Below are 13,444 nucleotides of genomic sequence, written 5' to 3'. Positions count from 1 at the left end.
GGGAAGCCCACTGCTGTCCGATACTGCAAGACACGCCGGGGTGCCACCGGCACAATACCAGGGCCAACGTAAACTCGGCACCCCAGAGACCACCAGGCGTTCCCCCTAGGGGGATACCAAACCAGATCCAGGGCCTATGTTGCAGGCCCCAGAGACTGATGGGGGGGGGGGCTGGGGCAGCCTTAAGTAGGCTGCCCACGAGGGAGGAGAGGCCAGCTCTAGCTTCTCCCTCCTGGATAGGGCCACCCTTCTGGACGGCGGGAAACCTTCCTGCCGAGCGAGAGGGCTTCTGGAAGGAAAAAGCCCCCTCAGGCGGAAATGGCGGTGGGGATGCCTTTTTAGCCTGAAGAAGAGAAGGCTGAGAGGAGATATGATAGCCATGTATAAATATGTGAGAGGAAGCCACAGGGAGGAGGGAGCAAGCTTGTTTTCTGCTTCCCTGGAGACTAAGACACGGAACAATGGCTTCAAACTACAGGAGAGGAGATTCCATCTTAACATGAGGAAGAACTTGCTGACTGTGAGAGCCGTTCAGCAGTGGAACTCTCTGTCCCGGAGTGTGGTGGAGGCTCCTTCTTTGGAAGCTTTTAAACAGAGGCTGGATGGCCATCTTTCAGGGGTGATTTGAATGCAATATTCTTGCTTCCTGGCAGGGGGTTGGACTGGATAGCCCATGAGGTCTCTTCCAACTCTTTGATTCTATAATTCTATTATTGTTCTGCTGCCCTGTGGATTTGCCACAGAGGCTGGTGAATTGCCCCGCTGTGGCTCATCAATGTGATGAGATCCATAGCTACATCTCTCCTACTCCTGTGACACTTCATTCCTCTCTCCTTGCTTGAATCACCTCACTGGCTTGTTTGTTCCGATACCGTTACATATACTGAGAAATGCAGACACCACTTCTACATTCCTTCCATTTCTTTCTCATATGTATTACCCATTGACACCTGAATCCTGTTTGCTGTGGTTGCTCTCATGTCAGTAGGGCAGTGAATCTGTTCCATGCTATCACTAGCTGTGAAGGGGCTCTCCATAGAGATCTCTGGAGATCTCTGTGAAACCTAGAGTAGACATACACCCCCATTGAGAACTCTATGAAACCTAGAGTAGACATACACCCCCACTGAGAACTATATGAAACCTAGAGTAGACATACACCCCCACTGAGAACTCTATGAAACCTAGAGTAGACATACACCCCGACTGAGAACTCTATGAAACCTAGAGTAGACTTACAACCCCACTGACATGGGAGCCAACTCCGGTCTCTGCCTGTTTTCTTCTCATCAGACCTGGGAAATGTCCACTTTGTATTTATGGGACTATGGTGTACCTATGTCTTGCATTGGGATCATAGGGCAGGTAATGTTGTAGATGAAGTTCAGTGGAACTTTCAGTGGAAAGGCCAGGAGTCCAGATCATTCTAATAAGGGACTCCAAGGACTCAAACCAAGCAGCTCACTCCTTTGCCTTCTCCTTGTATTTTATTTTCCACACAGAAGTCAAGATGGAATTAGGGAGACACAGGGAAACTCAGGCAGGTATCAGACATACAAGATATTCATTCAGGGAGAGAAGATTTCATAGCACTCACGTTCCACCAGCAGTTGATATGAGTACAGCATTTTCTTAGGATAATAATAATAATAATAATAATAATGACAAAGTTTTGGAACACAATACACCAGACATCACGATTGTGGAAAAGAAAAAAGTCTGGATTATTGATGTTGCCATTCCAGGTGACAGTCACATTGAGGAAAAACAACAGGAAAAACTCAACCACTATCAAGGTCTCAAAATTGAACTGCAAAGACTCTGGCATAAACCAGTATAGGTGGTCCCAGTGGTCATTGGCACAGTGGGTGCCATGCCAAAAGATCTCAGCCGGCATTTGGAAACAATAAACACCGACAAAATCACGATCTGTCAACTGCAAAAGGCCACCTTACTTGGATCTGCGTGCATCATTCAAAAATACATTACACAGTCCTAGACGCTTGGGAAGTGTTCGACTTGTGATTTTGTGATACGAAAGCCAGCGTATAGATCTCGTTTGCTGTGACATACTGTGTTTTTGTGTCAGTAAAATAATAATTTTATTATTATTATTATTATTATTATTATTATTTTACTGACACAAAAGCACAGTATGTCACAGCAAACCCATTGCTAATTAGCTAATTCACTTATTAACTTCTTGGGGACACCATTCCAACATGGCAGATTCAACAATGAGATACTACTCTCCCTCCTACATCACTCACTGGACTTTGTCCTGTCAAGAAGGACACTCACTGCTCCACATCAAAAGGTTGTCTTAGCACCAGCAGCTGAAGCAACAGTTCAACAGTTAGACAGAGAACAGGGTGTGTGTGTGTGTTCTTGGTGCAAAACCTAGTTGGTGTCGCTCAGCAATGTTGCAACAGAATTACTAGGCAAATCCTAGACTTAAGACTGATTTTTAAAAGGGATGATATAGTGTTTATTTATGTCGCACATCATGTTGTCCGCTTGTGTGGAAGAGAGCATTTGCAGAAATCATTTCAACCACCAGAGGGACCGTTTCTGGAAACAGCATGATTTTGGTTGCAAAAAGACCTAAAAGCTGTAATTATTACAATGGTGAGACTCTGAGTCATGTGGACTTTCATATTTAACAGCAGTGCTCATTCCCAAAACAGAAAGGACTGCCTAGCAGGCTAAGCACGTGGCTCTTCAAAGGTATCATCTTGTGGTGAGGGGGGAGTCTCTCACAGCCGCTGGCTTTTAAACATAACAGAATTAGCCTCTCCCCGATATCTTGTGTTTACTATGTTGTTCATTCGTTCAGTCGTCTCCGACTCTTCGTGACCTCATGGACCAGCCCACGCCAGAGCTCCCTGTCGGCCGTCACCACCCCCAGCTCTTTCACGGTCAGTCCAGTCACTTCAAGGATGCCATCCATCCATCTTGCCCTTGGTCGGCCCCTCTTCCTTTAGCCTTCCACTTTCCCCAGCATAATTGTCTTCTCTAGGCTTTGCTGTCTCCTCATGATGTGGCCAAAGTACTTCAACTTTGTCTCTAGTATCCTTCCCTCCAATGAGCAGTCGGGCTTTATTTCCTGGAGGATGGACTGGTTGGATCTTCTCGCAGTCCAAGGCACTCTCAGAACTTTCCTCCAGCACCACAGTTCAAAAGCATCAATCTTCCTTCGTTCGGCCTTCCCCAAGGTCCAGCTCTCACATCCGTAGGTTACTACAGGGAATACCATGGCTTTGACTAGGCAGATCTTTGTTGCCAATGTGATGTCTCTACTCTTTACTATTTTATCGAGACTGGACATTGCTCTCCTCCCAAGAAGTAAGTGTCTTCTGATTTCCTGGCCACAATCTGCATCTGCAATAATCTTTGCACCTAGAAATACAAAATCTGTCACGGCCTCCACGTTTTCTGCTTCTATTTTCCAGTTGTCAATCATTCTTGTTGCCATAATCTTGGTTTTTTTGATGTTTAGCTGCAACCCAGCTTTTGTGCTTTCTTCTTTCACCTTGATTAGAAGGCTCCTCAGCTCCGCCTCGCTTTTGGCCATCAGAGTGGTGTCATCTGCATATCTGAGGTTGTTAATGTTTCTTCCAGCGATTTTCACCCCAGCTTTGCATTCATCAAGCCCCGCACATTGCATGATGTGTTCTGCATACAAGTGTGTCTACTATAGGAGAGAAGATAAATGATTACAGTTTTCAGTTATGTGAATGGACATTGCCAGGTATTTGGTGGCAATTCAGTTCTCCAAAATGCAAGGAAGCGACAGGTCCCTCTATTCCAGGACATTCTCTATGGATCACGGCAGCCAAATGAAACACCCATGTTCCACTTCCCCATCTGTTGTTTAGCAAACTAAGGTTCTGTTTGATGTTTTTAAAGATTCTTTTTGGCCAAGTTTTGGGGAGAAAGTAAAATTTTGCAAAAATAATCCTGTTGCAGTGTTTCGTTTTGTTTTTTAACATTGGTTCCAGTCCTTTGTTTAATTGGGTTGTGGTAGGTTTTTTAGGGCTGTATGGCCATGGTATAGAGGCATTCTGTCCTGACGTTTCGCCTGCATCTATGGCAAGCATCCTCTGAGGTAGTGAGGTCTGTTGGAACTAGGAAAAGGGGTTTATATATCTGTGGAATGACCAGGGTGAGACAAAGGACTCTTCTCTGCTGGAGCTAGGTGTGAATATTTCAACTGACCACCTTGATTAGCATACAATGGCCTGACTGTGCCTGGAGCAAACTTTTGTTGACAGGTAATTAGATGGCCCTGCCTGCTTCCTCTCTGTTGTTGTGCTGTTGCAATTTTAGAGTTTTTTTTAATACTGGTAGCCAGATTTTGTTCATTTTCATGGTCTCCTCCTTTCTGTTGAAATTGTCCACATGCTTGTGTATTTCAATGGCTTCTCTGTGTAGTCTGACATGGTGGTTGTGAGAGTGGTCCAGCATTTCTGTGTTCTCAAATAAAATGCTGTGTCCAGGTTGGTTCATTAGATGCTCTGCTATGGCTGACTTCTCTGGTTGAAGTAGTCTGCAGTGCCTTTCATGTTCCTTGATTCATGTTTGGGCAATACTGCTGCGTTTGGTGGTCCCTATGTAGACTTGTCCACAGCTGCATGGTATACGGTAGACTCCTGCAGAAGTGAGAGGATCCCTCTTGTCCTTTGCTGAATGGAGCATTTGTTGGATTTTCTTGGTGGGTCTGTAGATAGTTTGTATGTTGTGTTTCCTCATCAGCTTCCCTATGCGGTCAGTGGTTCCCTTGATGTATGGCAAGAACACTTTTCCTCTGGGTGGATCTTCGTCTTTATTCTCGTGGCTTGTTCTTGGTCTTGCAGCTCTTCTGATGTCTGAGGTGGAGTCTCCATTGGCCTGTAGAGCCCAGTTGAGGTGGTTCAGTTCATCTTGGAGGAGGAGGGGTTCGCAGATTCTTTTTGCACGGTCTGCCAAGGCTTTAATGGTGCTTCTTTTTTGACTTGGGTGATGGTTGGAGTTTTTATGTAGATATCTATCCGTGTGTGTGGGTTTTCTGTAAACGGTGTGACCCAAATGTTGATCTGGTTTGTGGATGACTAGGACATCCAGAAAAGGCAGTCTTCCTTCATTTTCTTTTTCCATGGATGTTTGGGTGGATCCACAGATATATAAACCCTTTTTCCTAGTTCCAACAGACCTCACTACTTCTGAGGATGCTTGCCATAGATACAGACAAAACACCAGTAGAGAATGCCTCTAGACCATGGCCATACAACCCGAAAAAAACCTACAAATGACCCAGTGATTCCGGCCATGAAAGCCTTTGACAATACTTTGTTTAATTGTTTTGACTGCTATGTCATACTATATTTTTATTTTGTGTTTAACAAGCTCCTTGGGGTCATTGTGTGAAATCCAATGGTCAAACAGATTTTAAATGAACCCTTATTCAATTTTGAGTTAGGACATCAGCTCATCAAAACAACAGAGTCTTCTGAAATGGTTACATGGTGTTTTCAAGAATCAGTTGTACTCTGCAGTGTGAGGATACTAGTCATTTGTCAGGATAGTATGTCAAAAACACTGAGATCATTGATTTAACCAAAGGCTGCCCTCTCCCTGTTAAAAGCCATTAAAAACTCCATAATGAATTGCTTGGCCTGAAATATTATGGGCCACATAGCAACACTACACAAAATGTCTCCAATGGAAATATCAATCAGTTGGATTCATTTGATGATGTATTTTTGAGCAATCTTTAATGAATAAAGCCATTCAAAATACCCATTACCACATCATGAATATTTCTGAAATATTGGAAAAAAGCGGTCAAAGCAACATTGTAATAAGTATTGGAGAGACAGTATCATTTGGGTGCTGGACGAGTGTCTGACCGCTGTGGCTGCCTGGATGAGGAAGAACAGGCTGAAGATCAATCCCGACAAGACAGCTTTCCTGGTAGATCGTAAACCGGATCGGGGTATAGGGTGGCAACCTGTGCTGGACGGGATTACACTTGCCCTGAAGTCACAGGTCCGCAGTTTGGGTGTCCTCCTGGACTCATCACTGTCGCTTGAAGCTCAGGCGTCGGCGGTGGCCGGGAGGGCCTTTGCACAATTAAGACTCGTGCGCCAACTGCGACCGTACCTCGTGAAGGCGGATCTGGCCAGGGTGGTCCATGCCTTAGTCACTTCTAGATTGGACTACTATAATGCAATTTACGTGGGGCTGCCTTTGAAAACGGCCCGGAAATTTCAATTGGTCCAACGGGTGGCGGCCAGGTTGTTAACTGGTGCTCCTTACAGAGAGAGGTCAGCCCTCCTGTTTAAGGAGTTCCACTGGCTGCCATTCATTTTCCGGTCCCAATTCAAGGTACATGTGCTTACCTACAAAGCCCTAAACGGTTTGGGACCCGCCTACCTGCGTGATTGCATCTCTGTGTACAAACCCACACGATCTCTTCGTTCTTCTGGAGAGGCCCTGCTCATGATCCCACCTGCGTCGCAAGCGCGATTGGTGGGGACGAGGGATAGGGCTTTCTCGGTGGTGGCCCCTCGACTCTGGAACTCTCTCCCTAAGGACATCAGGCAGGCCCCGTCACTAGCAATCTTTAGGAGGAGCTTGAAAAGGTGGTTGTTCCAGTGTGCCTTTCCAGAATAAGGAAACTTCTAAAATTATGTCCCAACGCACTTTATCAGAGATCCAGGATATCTGCATGCCCATCCCCCTCCAAACACCCCACCTTGTCATGCCCAGCACTTTTTAATTTTAATTATTATATTTGGCCCGGCCATTGTTTTTAATTGCGTCATTGGGTGTTGTTAATTGTTATTGCTTTGTTTTTTTTTTTGAGTTATTGTGTTGTTGTTGCTGCTGCTGTTTTTATTGTTGTATTTGGGCTCGGCCTCTTGTAAGCCACACCGAGTCCTTCGGGAGATGGTAGCGGGGTACAAATAAAGGTTTATTATTATTATTATTATTATTATTATTATTATTTGGATGATTTTTAGCAGCTACGAGTTCATCATTCTATCACCACCACCACTGAGATTCACCCACTCAGCACTGTCTAATCTCTCATTCTCGACCTTTTCTGAAAACAGTATGTGTATAAATGCTTATAAAAATGAAGAAATTCCGAAGAGAAGCACTACAAAAAAATCTCTTAATGATTTGGAAGTTTCTTTAGTTAAAGCCAGTATCTAGCCAGCTGCCAAAATTTACGAGACTCCTCTGCTTGTGCTATAACACAGTCCAGCCACAGCTGGATTCCTTCCATGGGACTGAGGCATACTGACTGACTCATTTTTTGGAAGTGAAGTATTTGTGAGACATGCACTAGCAAAAGAAAGAAAGGAGAGGAAATGTAGTTTGTTAAATGTGGTGTCTGAACCATAGTTAAATTAAAATACCGTTATTAATACTATGGTTAAAAATGTACAGTTTTTCTTGCACATTGCTTTGGGAGAACCAGGTAGACAGGAAAGCAATTTAGAGATATCTGTATAAATAAAAATGTTTCATTTGTGGGATTAACATAACTCAAAAATCACTGGATGAATTGACACCAAATTTGGCCACAAAACACCTAATAACACAAGGGGTAACCATCACACAAAAATTGATTTTTTTTCATTTGGGAGTTGTAGTTTCTGGGATTTATAGTTCACCTACAATCAAAGAGCATTCTGAACTCCACCAATGATGGAATTGAACCCAACTTGGCACACAGGACTCCCATGACCAAGAGAAAACACTAGAAGGGTTTGGTTGGCATTGACATTGAGTTTGGGAGTTGTAGTTCACCTACATCCAGAGAGCACTGTGGACTCAAACAATGATGGATCTGGACCAAACTTGGCACTCCATATGCCCAAATACAAACACAGATGGAATTTGAGGGAAATAGACCTTGACATTTGGGAGTCATAGTTATTGGGGTTCACCTACAATCAAACCCCACCAACAATAGAACTGGGCCAAACTTCCCACACAGAACCCCCATGACCAACAAAAATACTATGTTTTCTGGTGGTCTTTCATGACCCTTCTGACATCCCCTCACGACCCCCTCCCATCTGGTCCAACTCCCTTCTCCAGGACAAGAAAACATAATCAAAGCCCTCCTGACAAAGAGTCATCCAGCCATAGATATATATGATTACACATGTACACACATGTATATGACAGATATAGTATACTAGATTTGAAAGGGAGCCCTAAAGAACGACAATTCTATGTTGCCTGTTCCAGAGTAGGAAAACCAGACAATCTCTAAATCAACACTGACAAAGAAACAACAATAAATACTGTTTACCCACAAGCATCAAAACATTACATATATTAGAATCTAATACTTTCACGTTACTTTATTTTCCAGATTTATTATCCCCCTACCAACCCCAGAGATTACTTCGGTCCGAAGACCAAAATTTGCTTGAAGTCCCCAACATCCGGACTTATCATCTGTCCTCTACTAGGCAGAGAGCCTTCTCGATTGTGGCCCCTTATTTATGGAATGCCTTGCCAGTTAAAACCCGAACCATCCGAGAGCTACTTGCTTTTTGGAAAGCCTGTAAGACCTTTCTCTCCTATTTTCACCATATCGTCATCATGTATGTATCCCTTTATTCCTCCAAGGTAGCTTACAAATTAAAGCAACTACAACATAGCTAAACATACATAAAGTTAATATTAAAATGCGATCAAACTGTCAATAATATTTTACAAAATTAGAACATATAAAACAATACAATTAAAAGTAATAAAGCTCCCTATCAAAAAGACATTTAAAACATTTATTTTTTGAAAGCCTTCACTTGCTCAAGGAAGAACAACAGTGTTGTGAGTCAGCATTCTGACACCATACCTACTACTAGTAGTAGGAGAAGAAGAAGGAGTGATGCAGAAACAGAGGAGAATCAGCGCCAGCTGAAACGCATTCGTGACATCTTTCTGGCTCCCAGTGATGAAGAAGACTTTGCAGGATTCAGGCCAGAGGAGGCTATGGAAGCAGATACAGGGGAATGAAGAGAGTGGCCACAAATAGCCACCAAGAAGGCATGGTTGATTTAAAACAGGAAGCAGAAATGAAGGAAAGTGACCACCCAGAGAGGCACACAGCTTATGACAGGACTCGGGATTTTCGGATCCTCCATGTGGTTGGATTTCATATTATTATTATTATTATTATTATTATTATTATTATTATTATTATTTACAGCTTTTGTATTCCGCCCTTCTCACCCAGCAGGGGACTCAGGGCGGATTACAGTGTACACATATATGGCAAACATTCAATGCCAATTTTTGATATAAAAACATATACAGACATAGACAGAGGCTATTTAACTTTTTTTCTGGCCGCCAGGGGAGCTGTCGCTTTCATCGTCCATCTGCGACGCTAATGAAGCACTTCCGCATTCCCCGCATGCTTCCCCACTGGAATGCTTTGCTGGAGTCTTCTTTATGGCCTCATAAATCAGTTAATTTAGCCTCCCCACACTTTAAGTACCTTATTTTCCTACTTGACAGATGCAACTGTCTTTCGGGTTGCAAAGGTTGACAACAGGCTACACAAAATTGGTTGGAAACCCACTCCAACCCAGGCTGGCTTCGAACTCATGACCTTTTTGGTCAGAGTGATCTTAATGCAGCTGACACTCAGCCAGCTGTGCCACAATCCCGGTGCTTGCCTTTATTGTTGGACTTGTTGGATGCAGTCGATGCATATTAAAGGTCAAAACATCTGAAGAACTAAAGGTTACCAGTATATACCCAAGTCTAACATTATTTTTGAAATTCTCCTTCTCTTTCTTTGTTTCTAGTTCACTGGAATTATAGAAATCGAATCCTCCTTTCTCTTACTGCCAACCCAGTTATCAATGAAGAGGCGCCCGCCTTCCTTGGCTTTCTTAGATACTTTCAGTCAACACCTGCGACTTCAAGGCTAAGCCTTCTAACTAAGGATATCAATTGCCTTCAGTCCATTTATTAAGCACAAAACATTGGCATTTAAGAATGACAACTCTGCCAACAATCCGCAAATGTTGTAAGGTGTTTATGGTTATGTAATAGAAGAGTAAACAGCGTACACCTGCTGAGCAAAGTAAAAGAAAGGATTTAATTCATATTTGTTCAAGTTAAATCCAAATGCATTACACAAATATTTGACATTGAGAACAGTGAGTTAGCTGTCTAACCATCTTCTCTGCCATAGGATAAGTTATTTCTTTTTGGATTATGGAATCTTCCAGCTGTCAAGGTCATTGTCTATCTCAAAAGGTAGTGCATTACCATGAGCATCCCCACAACTAGTTAGTTATAAGGCTATTTGTTGCTTACCCTGCTATTTCTTTTGTTATGGGGGCAAAAGAAAGGAAGAGCATGCCATAAACTTGATCGAAAACTACTCAGAGCACCTCTAAAATGCCCCTCCCAGCTAAACAAAATATTAACCAGACTTTTTTATTTATTCCACCTTTAAAGTTCATAATTGCCACTTACATTACTTTGAACATTACATTAGACCACACCTGGAATATGGTGTCCAATTCTGGGCACCACAATTCAAGAGAGATATTGACAAGCTGGAATGTGTCCAGAGGAGGGCGACTAAAATGATCAAAGGTCTGGAGAACAAGCCCTATGAGGAGCGGCTTAAGGAGCTGGGCATGTTTAGCCTGAAGAAGAGAAGGTTGAGAGGAGATATGATAGCCATGTATAAATATGTGAGAGGAAGCCACAGGGAGGAGGGAGCAAGCTTGTTTTCTGCTTCCCTGGAGACTAGGATGAAAAACAATGGCTTCAAACTACAAGAAAGGAGATTCCATCTGAACATGAGGAAGAACTTGCTGACTGTGAGAGCCATTCAGCATTGGAACTTTCTGCTCTGGAGTGTGGTGGAGGCTCCTTCTTTGGAAGCTTTTAAACAGAGGCTGGATGGCCATCTGTCAGGGGTGATTTGAATGCAATAACCATCTGGCTACCAGTATTAAAAAACTCTAAAATTACAACAGCAAAACAGCAGAGAGGAAACAACCAGGAACATCTTAACACCTCTCAACAAAAGATTGTCCCAGGCTCAGCCAGGCCTTCAAATGCTAATGAAGGTGATCAGGTGAAACATTCACACCTAGCTCCAGCAGAGAAGAGCTCTTTGCCCCACCCCAGCCATTCCACAGATATATAAACCCATTGTCCTAATTCCAACAGACCTCACTACCTCTGAGGATGCTTGCCATATATACATACATACACACACACACACACGCAAACACACATATATACACATATGCACAAATATACACACACATCTACACACAGAAAACACAGACTGGGCCACAGCAACGCGTGGCAGGGGACGGCTAGTATTATATAACACACACATACCCCTTGTTCTTTAAAGAAACATCCACACTTTACTTACAGTGGATGATATATGTATATTCCGAGAAACATGAAGTGTTATTTTTGAGGTAGAGGGTCAACTGACTTATGGCTCAAGGCAGGAAACATATCCTCCTGATACAAAGAGGGACATCAAGAAATCTTCACTGACCTAAGTCTTTAACTGCATAGAAAAGCAGCTTTGTGGTTTAACACTTGACCATTGCTGGTAGGTTTAGAAACTGATTAGGGGCAGATTTCTGCAGGGCTGGGCTGAAAAAATGAGCTGCGATCTCTCAGTGAGCGCTATCCATTGTAATAAAAGCTGAATTGTCTAGGTACACAAAGATGCAGGGTTGTGAGGCTTCCTTAGCCAGATCATGTGGTTGAAGAGCTGCTAACCACCAACAGAAATGAGATGAGGTCACTTCCAAACAGGATGAAGGCCTGCAATCATGTGTTGTATTTATAGTAACTGAAAAAATTGCAGGATCTATGCACTAACTTGCATATCTGTAGAATTAAGCTATCTTCATTTTGCACAACTTGGTGTTTGCTCAGGATATCCCCAAATATTTACAATAAGCATTACCCAGATGCAGTACAACGGTTTCTAGAGTAGCAAATGCTCTTTGGGCCCCCAAAGGGGCAGGTTGAGTGGCATACACACACAAACCAACTTTATTTGCTTTGTATTAAATGTTTGCTTGCAGTCCAAGGTTTCAGGGACTCTGCAGATAGGTGGCTTCTTTTGGTTGCAGTCACAGGGCAAGTCACCTGTCCATCATTGTTAAGTTTTGGTCTTGCCCCTTGCTTAGGGCAATTGGGAAGGGAGCCATTTTTTAGTTAGTCTCAGCAAGGAAAGCTAATGTACAGGACATGTGCAAGCTTCTCCTGTACAAAAGCTTCAACCCTTAAGACTTTCCGGGGGAGAACAGTCTTAAGAGTCTCCAAAGAATTTCCAGGAAAACAGCCCTAAAGACCAAAGAACTCCAGCTGGAGTACATCTAAGCCTTTACTGGTAGGTCCACTTGGCGTTCGAGAAGCAGTTCGACCTGGTAGCGGAGCCCACATCAGTAAGGGTTAGATTACAGTCAGCCTGAGAGAAGTTAAAAAGGGGATTTTCCTTTAAAGAAGAAGTTATTGAAGACAGTTGCCTCTCCTTCGTGGGCAAGATTAGGTATTCACCAGTTGCCTAAAAGCTTGGAATCATTTGCTTAACTTTACTGAAGACAAGAGAAGTTTCTGTTTGATTGTTCATTAATAAAAGACTTTGTTGTACTTCACAAGCCATCTAAAGACTATTTGTGGTGAAAAACCTCTGAGAACTTCTCTTTAGGCCCCCTGGCTTCCCACTGGGCAAAGGTTGCACGTCCTGTTCTAAAGGAAATTCTTCACAGGCCCAGTTCTCAATGCATACACCATTTGAACCTTTCAGAGACTGTGTACACACACTTTTCCATAACATTCTGCAAAAAGGTGTGAGAAATGTAAACTTTCCCACCCTTCCCACTTAAATCTAAGCACTGATGCAGGAGGAGGTAAATGCCTCAGAGCTCCCAAACTTCTCAAAAGAAGAATCACTGTGGATGGAAAAAGGCTTTATGTCCTCTATGGAAGAAGGCTTTACTGCCCCTACGTCCTCCACCTTTCCTTAAAAGGACAGAAAAATGGCAGACAAGAAGAGACTACTGCAACGCTCTCTACGTGGGGTTGCCTTTGAAGACTGCTCGGAAGCTTCAAATGGTCCAGCATTCGGCAGCCAGGTTACTAATAGGAGCGGCACTCAGGGAGCATACAACTCCTCTGTTGCGCCAGCTCCACTGGCTGCCAGTTTGCTACCGGGCACAATTCAATATGCTGGCATTAGCCTATAAAGCCCTAAACTGTTCTGGCCCTACTTACCTCTCCGAACGCATCTCCTCCTATGAACCAACTAGGACATTAAGATCATCTGGGAGGCCCTGCTCTCAGTCCCGCCTGCATCACAGGCGCGCTGGAGGGAACGAGAGACAGTGCCTTCTCAGTGGTGGCCCCTCGGCTGTGGAACGCCCTTCCTATA

General features: G+C 43.5%; 1 protein-coding gene across 1 annotated transcript in view; it reads right to left on the bottom strand.

Annotated features, from left to right (window-relative positions):
- The window catches only part of NIBAN1 (niban apoptosis regulator 1), a 122,794-nt gene that overhangs the window by 25,684 nt on the left and 83,666 nt on the right, over positions 1-13,444 (bottom strand). The gene's annotated exons all lie outside the window — the stretch shown is intronic.

Source organism: Anolis sagrei, chromosome 4 (assembly GCF_037176765.1).
Source record: "Anolis sagrei isolate rAnoSag1 chromosome 4, rAnoSag1.mat, whole genome shotgun sequence".
NCBI classification, from domain to species: Eukaryota; Metazoa; Chordata; class Lepidosauria; order Squamata; family Dactyloidae; genus Anolis; species Anolis sagrei.
Note: the sequence above shows the minus strand (reverse complement) of the source record. Positions and strands in the feature narration are given on the sequence as shown.